Source organism: Schistocerca cancellata, chromosome 4, assembly GCF_023864275.1.
Source record: "Schistocerca cancellata isolate TAMUIC-IGC-003103 chromosome 4, iqSchCanc2.1, whole genome shotgun sequence".
NCBI classification, from domain to species: domain Eukaryota; kingdom Metazoa; phylum Arthropoda; class Insecta; order Orthoptera; family Acrididae; genus Schistocerca; species Schistocerca cancellata.
The window spans coordinates 348,972,810-348,986,191 of NC_064629.1; the positions used below are offsets into that span (position 1 = coordinate 348,972,810).

Consider the following 13,382-nt stretch of genomic DNA (forward strand, 5'->3'; position numbering starts at 1 on the left):
AACTTACTTTATTTTACAGGACCATACTCATCAAACGTGACCCAGCAGGGTAGTGTGGTGGTTAGCACACCGAACTTGCATTTTGGGGGACAGTGATTTAACATTTTTAGGATTGGGCAGCTATGGTGTAATTCAAATGGATACTGCACTTTTTTTACAGTTTTTCGGAATTTTGTGTTGCAGGTTCTGCTGCGTAGAACATTTTATTATGTTCAAATGATTATGTTTTTTCTTCACAACAACAATAATTTTTTTCATCTTTATTTCCTAAATGGAGATACAATTCAGAGTTGTTGTTTGAAAATGTAGTTTTTTTATTGAAAATTACTTAGTTATATTTGCTTTGGTATGAAAAGTTTTGAAGTATTTTGGAAAATGAAATCCTACATCACATTCCTCACAGTAGTGCATAGTATCTTTCCTTGGCACTTTCCCCAGTCTTGCCTTGATTCGTTCTATAAAAACCTTACATCACCTCTGAGACCATTGTGATATTTTAGTAGTCAGAATGAGTGTAGGTAAATGTCTCCCACTGAGTCTGTTTACTGCTGAACTAATTTGAGTGGAAGTTGATTCAACCAGTCCTCCTTTGTTTATTGAAGCCATTGCCCGTTCAGTAACAAATTCAGCAAGATGTTTGCTAGTGGGCTTTGACTTTTCATATGAACCATCATGAAGAAGTGAAAAAAGCTTTCTTCCACCACTTTATTTGCTTTGTCTCAAAAGTGTAGTAGCATATTTATTGTCTGTAAGATGACCCTGAACAATAGATGACCTCCCCCTTTTTTTAAGAGACTCCTTGAGGTAAATTTATTTTAAGATATTCCGACTAATCAAAATTACTATCTTTTATTGTTGTCAGGAGTCTGTGTAAAAACATAACATTACACCTAATCTAAATTTATACCATTTATTGATTATCTAGGTTTTGATAATACAAACAGAAATAAAATAAACAGAAAGAAATTTTTTACATCAATTTTTATCAACACTGCCTTTTTTTTTACTTAGCATGTCATCTGTGATATTTTTAATAATCATCATAATCTTAACAGCACAACTGTGAAACTTGTATCTCAGTTGTCACAAATATTTGAGTGTTTCTTCTGAATATGTTGGTATTTCTGTGGGACAAGAGAACACAGCTGTATTTTTCTTAATGCACAGCAGCTTTTGCCTCTATACTGATTAGAATGTTTCCACATCTCTTACTTTCTTTCAAAAATATTATCTGCCCACTGCTCTCTCATTGGCTGTGTAGAAACAGCAGCTGACACACCCCCAGTCATTTCTGTTATACCTCACAGTGCGTGTTTACAACATTGCTGTGCAAAAGACATAAGAACACCACTGGTCCCCATATAGACTGTTAGCATCTCCTGCAGAAATGTACGAGGGTAGTCCCAAAAGTAAGGTCTCCTATTTTTTTATAAGTACATAGGCCTGTTTAATTCGACAATGGTTGACATCAGTTTACAGCTTGAACATTTACCTATTTTTTGACATAATCACTATTTCTGTCGATGCATTTTTGTAGATGCTGTGGCAGTTTTTGTCTGCACATGTCATACCAGCTCGCTGCCATGTTGTTCAGAAAGTTATGAACCTCTTCTTTCACCTCGTTGTCAGAGCTGAATCACTTTCCGGCCAAATGTTCTTTTAACCAAAGGAACAGGTGATAGTCACTGGGCGTGGGTGGGAGATTATGTTCCACTGAAACTGTTGCAGGAGAGCAATGGTTTGCCGAGCGATGTGTGGGCGAGCTTTGTCATGGAGAATGTGTATGCCCTTGCTCAACATTCCTCTTCTCCGGTTCTGAATTGCCTGTTTGAGTTTTTCCAGAGTCTCACAGTACCTGTCAGCATTAGTTGTGGTCCTCAGAAATTGACTGTCTCCCACTCCTTTGTCGTGAATTTTGATCTGACAAGCTGCAAACTCTCTACACCACTTACAAACATTTTTGACATCCATGCACGATTCACCATACACTTCCATCAATTGGTGATGGATTTCAATCGGTGCAGTGCCCTTTGCATTCAAAAACCAAATAACTGCGTGCAGTTTGCACTTGGCGGTAACATCCAACGAGAGCTCCATTCTCAATGGCTGCCAAGCCACGACTGAGTGCCTCAGCGCGGCATGCACGTGTTTACTCACAGTGCATGAAGCACTCTTCATAACAGTGTGACCAACTGCCACACAAACAGAGTTCTGTACTTATAAAAAAAATAGGAGACCTTACTTTTGGGATTACCCTCATATGCTTATGTTGAGTATTGGTCAAATTTTAAAATCAGTTTGATTCCGAATGCAAATGGATTCATGCAAACTGCTGTTTAAACATGGTAGATGTTCATGAAAAGGCAAAGGACACAGTACACATTCCCATGGTTGGCTGCACAATGGAATTTCTGCCTTTTCAACACTCCTCTCTCCACACTCGTTGTAATTATCAGCCAAGCTGAGTCACTGGTCCCCCTCAAACTTTTCATAGTGCTGTGCTTGAGCAACAGTGAAACATGGACGGCAATATCTTCTAGGGTGTGGGTGATATGTAACAACAGAAAACAATATATAGATAAAATATCGCAATCATGATTCAGTCCAATTGTCAAACTTCTGTTCATCCTGCAATCTAATGATGTCTGTTCATGCTATCTTCACAATGGGTCTTTCCCCGGTAATTTGTTCATGTGACAACAATTACAGTCAGTTTCATATGATTTTTTTTGTTAGACATTTCATTCTGGATTAATTTTCCTTCTCATTTCATCTGAGTGTCAGCATATTGTTCTAAAGCTGATTAAAAGCGGGTAATAATTTTCTCTAGTATTCTAATATGCGAACAGCAACCAAATTCCTCATTTCCAACCCACTTGGTAAATAATTGGTTTGTCATAACCGAATAAAATAATGACTTCATTTCAGAATCAGGTAATGGTTTTTGAAGGAAAGAATCTTTTGCCTTTGAATGTTACTTTTACTTTCAAAGTAGCATAAATGTATGTATATGGTATCTATACATGTATGAGAACTTTTACTGCAGACCTGCTCAAATACAACAAAAGTTTGTAAGTTGATAGAATTTAATCCTATTTCCTCCTGTGTTTCACAGAATTATCAATTTTTAAGAGAGCATCAGATTGTTGTAGTGGCTAGTTCATAGTTTTTCACACATCCCTTACACTAGTGCCGCAGGTCAAATGTCACCTGACTGTTCGAGCAAAGTCAATATTCTATTGATCGCTTCAGCATATCAGGAAACCTCAAGTCTATTTGAACACAAGTAAAACCAAGTATTGCACAAAATAGATTTATACAAAACCTCAATAGGCATAGCTTCATTTGTAAATGTAAGATGATCACTATAGTAACCTATTAAACAATGTGAAAATGTTGGCCTCAGCAGCGGTAGTTTACTCTGTGAATATAAGATGACCCCCATATTTTTCGAAAGATGAATTTGGGAAAAACCCTTGTCGTATAATCAGGTAAATATAGTAGTCCATTAGCTGGTCACTGTGGTCCCCAACAGACAAGTTTCAACTTTGTATCATTTTCGTTTTGTGTTTCTTGCAAAAAGGAATACATTCCTAGTATCTTTCTATTTCACGAACAGTAAGGTAACGGTTTTTGAAGGACAAAATTTTTTGCCTTTGAATGTTACCTTTACCTTAAAAAAAGCATAAATGTGTGTATATGGTAAAACATGTATGTATGTGGTGCAAAACGTGGGTACATCTTTTTTCAATTTCTGAGAATTAGAGCTTTAGGCTTTTCAGTATTATACTAAGTTCATCTTGAAAATGAATACAAAGTATGTAGCAAACAACTATCAATGGCTTTTGCACTGTGTGTGTAACATTGTAACGTGTGGCATGCGGCAACAAGGGGAACATTAACTCCAAAAAGCAAGTAACACATAATGTTGTCTGTATTTCTTTGATGCCAATACAAGTGATGGGTGCTGCCATCTTTGTTTTTTCCTGGTAGTAAAAGCATCACAGAGTGCCTTTATACAGCTAACAGACATAAAGAAAGCATTGCAGTTCATTTATGAAGCTGAGAAACAGACAACATAGGTCCTACATTGCTTGTCTTTTTGGAGTATAATCCATGCAACATAGGAAACGGAATGCTCATGTCAAAAGTGCTAAACCCTTGACTGGCCATCCTGACTCAATTGCCAGGATGGTTCCTTTGAAAGGCCATGTTCCATTTCCTTTCCCATTCTTCGCTACTCCAAACTTGTGCTCCATCCATTATGACCTCATTGTCAACAGGATTTTAAACACTAATCTTCTTTGCAACTTCTATATTGTTAAAATATTTATCATTGTTTACTTGCACATCTGGACGAATAGACATTAATGACAATTGATGGCCATATGAAATTGATTCACAATAAGGTTGTTGAATCATTTGCTGTATCATTATCTTGGAATATGTATTTCACCTAGGTCAGTATTTCCTTTTACAGATCCAGAGTTGTAGAGTTCTCTTCTTGAGGAGTGAGAAAATATTGCTGAAAAACTTAACATGTACACCGCTGTATCCATTTCACATGGGTGTTAAGCAGTTCTGGTTATTGGATAGTAGTTATTATTGTTTTCCTGATTCTGAACTAGTTTATGTATACAAAAATCATATTTTGGTTTCTAGTTCTACTAGTTTTTTCCACCATATTTTATCATTTATGCTGATCCCATGTTTTAGTCAGATTGAGCCATAAATTTTGTTTTCCCAATTCAGTTTAGTATTTGCTCAGTCATTACTCAATGTAACCATCATCTTCATTATACATCACTCTTCCCTAACAACCTAACCTCAAGTCCTGTCACGGGAAAAGCCATGTATAACACTAGCCTGCTAATGTTACCCTCCGAGAAGATTCGGAAAAGTTGACTATGCATGTATCTAATGGATGAAGGTATCGGACCATCATTTTGAATATAATGCTATTAATAGAAAAACTATACAGACTTTAAACTTTGGAATTTAATTAAAGTAGTCAGTTTTGTATATGAATGAAAAAATGAACGGTCACCAGCCCATGTAGGCACATGAATTTGGAAATATATATTTAAGAGAATTAAATATTAGTTATTGAAGTTACTTTCATTAATATTTCCCTTTGAATTGTACACAGGATACAAATGGACACAGGGCACTCTGAGCTGTGTGTAGCAGCAGTCACCATTACTGCATGTACTAGTAATCATAGGAAGCAAAATTTGTACCAAATTCACACTAATAAGAGCTACACTCAAGATCGTTCCTTGAGTCAGTACTGAAATGTTACTGCAAGAAGTGCAGAACTAAATTTGGCCAGGAGGGGGTTCTGACTTAACCGACATATAAATACCAAAAAATAAAAATAAATAATATCACAGTACACTGTTTATGCTCCCATTTAGAGAAATGTATCAGATTTCCTTAGTACCAATAATATTCCAATTACCTTTCTAATATGAGAAGAATATGGTGGGACCCATAAACTGATATTGTATCACTAGTCAAACTGTATGATTATTTCAGTAGCAAAATTTAATTCAACTAAAGTTAATTCTTAGCATCACTTGGAATAGTTTATGTTTTTACTTTTCAAGGCAAATTGTTCAACACTGAGCTCAATTAACTTCAAATAAATGGTTCATGATAGTAATCAAGGCTAAATTATGTTTCAAATAAATTTGACTTATGTGCCTTTTTCATAACCTGTGAAGCAGGTATTTTAGACAGTTACATTTACACAGTCTAACACAGAATTTTTGCAAAACAATACATTGCAATAAGTTGAGAGTATTTTAGAAAAATTCTAACTAGCTTCACTTTCAATAATCCTTGCACATCTAACAAATATAAATAAACAATAATTGTGCATTTGAAACAGGATCCTCAGTTTTATAAACACTTAGGAGTGGATCCTGCATAGGTTCATGATCAGGATAGAAGTTATGGTTCTAAGCACAGGTTTATATCACTTGGATTATAATTAAAATTACTCACACAAATTAACTGGTCTGTGCTCTGATACATATTTGTATGCATGAAGTTGTTGGAGCAGTGGCAAAGTACTGGTGGCAAGCGACGTGGCAGCTAACTGTACTCATGGCTCTTGATGTTTGAATGCTCTATACAATTTCTTCTTGGCATCAAGTGTTTAATGTGTTAGAGCCATTCCTTATTGCTGAGAGTACCAAGTGACAGCCAAATCCACATCCAAGGCAAATTTCCTTGCGAAACGGCTTCCAATTACCTTCCTTGGCACCGTCGATGTGTACCGTGCAACGACGAGCCACTGGCTGCATATCGTTCCTACCAAGTACCCCACCCAGTTCGACCACCAAAACCACCTTTTACATTGCACTGATCCACTTCTGTTGTGGAGGGACTTCCCTACATCTTTTACATTTTACAATACAAGTGCCCTAAGCATGAACCAGCTTCCAATGTATGTTTTTCTTCTAATATTCACATATTATAAAATTTCATTATTTTAAACATCATTTAGCTTTTTCCATATATACATTACAATACTTTAAATTTCCTGTCACAAATCAATGACCTTAATCAACAAAGAATACACACTTCATAATTACAGTTGCATAATATAAACCTACTTCTAATTGGTAGATGTGTTACAATCTTCTATAGCACCATATTTCAAAAGCTTCTATTCTTTCCTTGTCTTAACTGTTCATTGTCCACTTTTCACTTCCATACAAGGCTACACTGCACACAATTATCATCAGAAAATACCTAATAACACTTTAATTTATATTTAGTGTTAACAGAAGCCTCTTTTTCAGAAATTCTTTTCTTGCTGTGGCCAGTCAGCATTATATATTCTTCCTACTTTGGCCATTAATGGCTATTTTGCTGCCCAAATAGTTTCTACTAGTTTTAGAGTCTCATTTCATAGTCTAATTGCCTCCACATAACATGATTTAATTCAACAACATTCCATTACCCTCATCTTACTGTTGTTAATGTTCATGTTATAAGCTCGTTTCAAGAAGTTATCTATTTAAAACAGTTCTTACAGGTCCTTTGTTGCCTTTGACAGAATTACAACGTCATCAGCAAATCACAATCTTTTATTTCTTATCCCTTAACTGTAATTCCCTCTCCAAATTTCTTGTAGGTTTTATTTACAACTTGCTCAGTGTACAGATAAAATAACATCATGGATGGAGTACAACCTCCCTTCTCAACCACAGCTTCTCTTTCATGTTTTTTGATCTTTTAATCTCTGTATTTTATCTTTGCTACCTTCAGTCAACATTGTCAAAAGCTTTCTCTAAATTTACAAATGGTAAAAATGTATGTTTGCCTTACTTCAGTCTATCTTCTAAGATAAGCAATTTGGACAATATGGTCTCACATGTTCCTGCATTTCTTCAGAACCCAAACTGATAGTCCCCAAGGTCAGCTTCTACCAGTTTTTCATTCTTCCATAAATAATTTGTGTGAATATTTTGCGAGCATGACTTACTAAACTGATAGTTCAGTAATTCCCACATCGGTCAGCACCAGCTTTCTTTCAAGTTAGAATTATTACATTTTTCTTGAAGTCCAAGGACATTTTGCCTGTCTTATATATCTTTCACACCAGGTGGGAGTTTTGTTATGGCTGGCCCTCCGAAGGATCTCAGTAATTCTGAGGATATATTGTCTTTCATTGTCTGCTCAACATATCTTGTTTTGATTTAGGTCTTTGAGTGTTCCGTCAAATTCTTCTCATTGTATCATGGTTCCTGTCTTATTTTCACCTACTTTGTCATCTCTTTGTATATCATCTTCCATAGGTTTGTTCTCCTTATACAGACTCTCTCTATCTTTCTTCCACCTTTTGGATTTCCCATCTGCATATTCCTTCTATCTTTGGGATTTCCCTTCTTTGTGTAGTATTGGCTATCCATCCAAGCTCTTGTTGTTTGTACAGTTGTTTCTCTATCTCCAAAGATCTCTTTAATTTTCCTAGAGACAGCGTCTGTTGTTCCTCTACTTATGCATGCTTCTAAAGCCTTTCATTCCTGCTTAGCTCTTTGGCACATCTTGCTAACCTGATTTTTATATGCATGTATTCCTTGTTGTCTGGTTCCAGTGCTGAATTTTTATTTGTGCTTCTGCAGCAGTTAAATCCAATGTCTCTTGTGTTATCCATGGATTTTTACTGGGCCTTGTTGCTGTACCTATTCGATCCTCTGCTGCCTTCACTATTTCATCTCTCACAGCTACTCATTCATCTTTTACAGCATTCCTTTCACCTGTTTGTCAATAATTGTCTAATGCTTCCTCCAAAATTCTCAACACATTCTGGTTCTTACAGTTTATCCATGTCCCATCTTCTAAATTTCCTACCTTTGTACAATTTTTCAGTTTTTATCTGCAATTCATAACCAATAAATTATGGCCAGAGTCTGCACATGCCCCTTTAAATTTTTTACAGTTTCAAATTTGGTTTCAAAATATCTGTCTTATCATTATACAGGGTGATTTTTATTAACATTTAAAAACCTCTGAAGTGAAGTGACATAGATGATGATGAGACAATTAATTTAATATGAGACACATGGGGTTGCAAATGTTGGGAAATACCTAAAAAGTGGATGACAAATGTTGAACATGTGATGTCAGTCCATGATGTACTTCATCACACTTGCAGCTGTTGATCTGTTGGTCTGTTGCTTCTCATCATCCCAACCCAAGTTAAGTATTCATGTCAGTGTAGCTCCAGGCCTACTTGCACAACTTTGGTGCATGGGACTCAGGTTTCTAATCTTGCAACTGACAGGCAGTAATTTTTTTATCTTCACTGCACCAGTCAGTTATGTGTTGACATTGAGGTAAAATTTATTATTTTATTTACTGTTTTTATGATTTCTGCTGGTTAATTGCAAGGTAGTTGCAAGGTAATTGCGATTTATTTATTTAATCGTATGGCTAAGGCCCCCTGTCGGGCAGGCCGTTCGCCGGGTACCGGTCTTTCAATTTGACGCCACTTCAGCAACCTGCAGTCGATGAGGATGATAGGCTGATGATGAGGACAGCACAACACCCAGTCCCTGGGTGGAGAAAATTCCCCAATCCAGCCAGGAATCGAACCCGGGCCTAGAGGATTGACAATCCGTCACGCTGACCATTCAGCTACCGGGGGAGGACAGGTGATTGCAATGAAAACCTTCCATACTGCCTCACAAGTAAATGAGTATAAGCTTCCAAATTCCGTCATTACCAGTAAATGACCTATGTTTTCTGTACTAAACATTGTCTGTAAATAAAAAAAGAAGGGACAAAATGGGAGAAACACAAAATAAGAACACTTTTACTTGGTTACGGTGATGACAATAATTTTGTAACTTTATATTTAGAACAGATCACATTTACAAAAGTTGTTTTAAATTTGCACCAATTGCTTGAAAGCAGTCATTGCGTGGCGCTATCACCCTTCCACGATCGAGCCCAACTGCTGCATTTACAGCAAGGTATGTCACATGTTCAACTTGTCATGTGCATTTTTGGGGTATGTCCCAAAATTTGTGACTCCGTGTGTGTTATATTAAATTACTTGTATCAGTGTAATTTACATCACTTAAGGGTTTTTAAACATTAATAAGAATCACTGTATACAATCAATCTGGAATCTTCAAATGTCTCCAGGTTTCATCCATGTATACAACCTTCTTACATGATTCTTAAACCAAGTGTTAGCAAAGATTAATTATGCTTGGTGCAAAATTCTACCAGGGGGCTTCATCATTCATTCCTTTCCCCCAGTTCATGTTCTTCTATTATTTTTTCTTTTCTTTCTTTCCCTACTATTGAATTCCAGTACCCTATAACATTAAATTTTTGTCTCCCTTAACTGTGTGAATTATTTCTTTTCTTTCATTTCATATTCTTTCAATGTCTTCATCTATGGATCTAGCTGGCACACAAATTTGTACTACAGTGCTGTGTATTGGCATCATATCCATGTTGGCTGTGATAATGTGTTAACTGTGCTGTTCATAGTACCTTACACACAGTCCTGCTTTCTTATAAGTTCTTGGACCTCCTCCTGCATTACCATTATTTGCTTTTGTGTATAAAGCCTTGTCATATGTCCTGTTATTCGTGCCATTGCACTTGACTAATTACCAGTATATCTAACTTCAACTTATCCATTTCCTTTTTTAAATTCTCTGTCTTGTGTAATCAGTTAAGGGATCTAACATTCCATGCTCCAACTTGTAGAATGCCAGTTCTGTTTTTCCTGGTGATAACTTACTTGTGTTTAGTTCTTGCCCGGAGATCCAAATGGGGAACTATTTTACCTCCATAGGATTGTACCGAAGATAATGCCATTGTCATTTAGCCATAAAGTAGAGCTGCATGCCCGTGAGCAAAAAAAGTAGCACCTGTATTTCCACTTGCTTTCAGCCATTTGCAGTACCAGCACACTAGGGCCATACGTTAAAAGGCCAGATCAGTCAGTCATCTACATTTTTGCCCATCAGGAACTGTATATTTGTCTGCTTCTCCACAGGGACCCCACAGTTGTGGTTGCATCTACAATGTGTCTATTCTGTATGATAGAGGTATGGAAGCCACCCTGCCTTGGCAAGATCCATGGTTCATGGGGCAGAGATCATCCATAATTTTGAGAGAAAGACCTCTCTTTCCTATTTCTATGTCTGCAGTTCTAATTACATGTTTCTGTGAACTCTTTGATTCATTGTAAAGTTGGAATAACTTATCAGCAGTATGGTCAGTTTTTCTAATAGGAATTCATTCATTTTTACCAAAAAGAATGTACAGTATTTTTGAATCACTGCACTTTTTATAAATTTTATAAATCTTATGGATGGTATAATAAAAGATTTAAAACTTGCTAGTTTGAGGGTAGTTTAGCTACAGTGATTTGACTGGAAACATGGAATATGAGAGAGAGAGAGAGAGAGAGAGAGAGAGAGAGATGTAAAAATATATTCTTAGTTTGTGTAATGAACTGCTGGAAGAAACTACTGCCCTCTTACAAACTTAGGGAGTGTACGTATCACAGAAATGCCTTTGCACCAGCAGTACATATTGTTCAAAACAATAATTAAAAAAGCATCTATGGAAGAAATGTCATCTTTGGTTAACAAAGTAAGTAAACGAAGCTCTTAAAATTGTAAAAATACAGATGTTGTAAAATAAATTTATCAGACATTAATAGCAGTGTAATAGCAACTGCATAAATTTATCATGTAACATAATTCACATCAAAAACATTTGGTATAGCTTCTCACTAGTTTAGCAATACCAGATCACAAACTGCTGGAAATAAAAATCACATGCTATTTTGGTATCTGCAAATAATTGCAAATGAAATAACTAAAAAATACTGAAAAAGGACCTTCTAGGTGAAAATTTCAGTACTTCATGTCTGTTGGGGGTCATTTAGCAGTTGTTTGTTTGAGCTAAAATGTTGCACAGATTGTTTCTTTGTCCATTGGGAGGAGGGTGAGACAAACTTTTAGAAAGTTCAAAAATAAATTTCAACTTTTGTGAGATTAAAAAAGTCTCTCTTTAAATTTATAAAAGCTGTGGAACTCAACATACAGAAATGTTACCTGATGGCCAGTTTTCTATTCTAACTTATGACTACGTAAAACTGATGCAGTATTTAAAATCATATTTTGTGCAAGATGTCCTTCCCAAATTTCAGGTGGGATTTTCTATTTTTTATTAGCTATCAGTCAGCTACGCTTTCTTGATATATTATTTAAACTTTTGCTCTGACAGCTGCTTGATTAATAGCTCCTCCAAATACATGATTATGTCATATTTTAAAAAGTCAGTTTTGTGGCAGTAGTTTATTAACAGTTTTAAATGCTGTATGTGTGGGTGCAAGTGTGTGAGTGGATGCCAGATTGAGAGACAAAGTTTTTGCATTTGCATTATATGTTAATAAGGGCATTCATAATCATGTTGTAGAGTACTCTAATACCACAATAACTGTTACAGAGCCAAAGAAGAGTAGGAATGTTTCAGAGGATGTACATATGTTGTTGGAAAGGAAATAAGACTCTCAGAATACAGTATTCAAATTATTCATAATTTTTTCTTCAGTTGTCACCTGAACATTATAAAGATATATAAAATGTTATCACATTGAGTTGTGGAAGGAGCAAATTGTGGCATTAGAGGCTGAACAAACAGTGTGGGCAAAGTTACTTATGCAGTTGAATACTCAGTGTGCTAAAATTAAAATAAATCAGAAAAATGGATATGCAGAAGTAACATAATGAATTGGTCTTCTTGAGTCTGAGTGGACAATATCAGAATTAACTGTATTACATAGAATTGTCTGCTGAAATCTGGCTGTTGATTACAAATTACAAATTATAATGCAGCGTATTTTCCAGTGGTGCCCCATGATGACACAACAAGTATTCTAGTGAATCATACAGTCATCATACCTGGTCATGCTATCAAATATGTTTGTATTAACTTTCATCCTATTTATGTACACAATATGGTTCATGCACTAATGTCCAAAAGTTTTGCATAGGAAAAAAGTGAGCATTTTTCCTGGACAGGTTACAAGATATCCCAAAGCTGAATCACAAGACATTTGACTGTCAAAACATATAATTAGAAATCTTTTGCAACCATAGTTGTGTACCTTTTCAAACAAAAGTAACGATATAAACAATCTCTCCCACAACAAGAAAAGAGTTGTTGTGCTGTATGAAAATACACGCACTGGCACAATGGTGGGTTCTTTGGTTTGGAGACTGAGCAGAGCTACGACATATAAAATATTAGTTCACTTTGTTACAGTGTAGATATGAAGATCAAAATTTTCCATAACCCATTTCCACAGAAATGTTCTGAGTATTTACAACTGTTTCTAAATATTAAAGTATCACTTGATACAGATAAATTTACAAGACTCTTCACTTGAAGAATGGCTAACGTAATGTTCACACAAAGTTCTTCCTTAGACATTTAATACACTGGTGTGTATGATGCTGTCATCTTGATCACTGACTGTGAACTGGGGCATGCATTCCTCAGCATAAGTAGACAAGCTACTGCAATGGTGTGGAGAAGCTTTAGGAGGCCTGGCTATGCCGACGTTTCTCATTTGTCGGTGCAGTGTGCAGCCAACCTTGCTTTTGCACCCCATTCTTCAGACAACACCACAAAAGTAAATAAGGAATATGGTTATGCCTAGTTACAAACAAAAGTATCAATGTAAAAAAAAAATCCTAAAAAATGATAAACTTAAAAGGTGCTATGTTTATCATGAGCTGCCACACACATTTGACTCAATCCTGGCACCCATTATATGAGGTTGATCAAGAGCTCCATTAGCTGTGGATATCATTCCTGTTAGTGAGCTG

At 36.0% G+C, this 13,382-nt stretch overlaps 1 protein-coding gene across 2 annotated transcripts in view; it reads left to right on the plus strand.

Moving 5' to 3' along the window:
• Positions 1-13,382, plus strand: part of LOC126184610 (constitutive coactivator of peroxisome proliferator-activated receptor gamma-like) — a 521,164-nt gene that overhangs the window by 91,546 nt on the left and 416,236 nt on the right. The window lies entirely within an intron of this gene.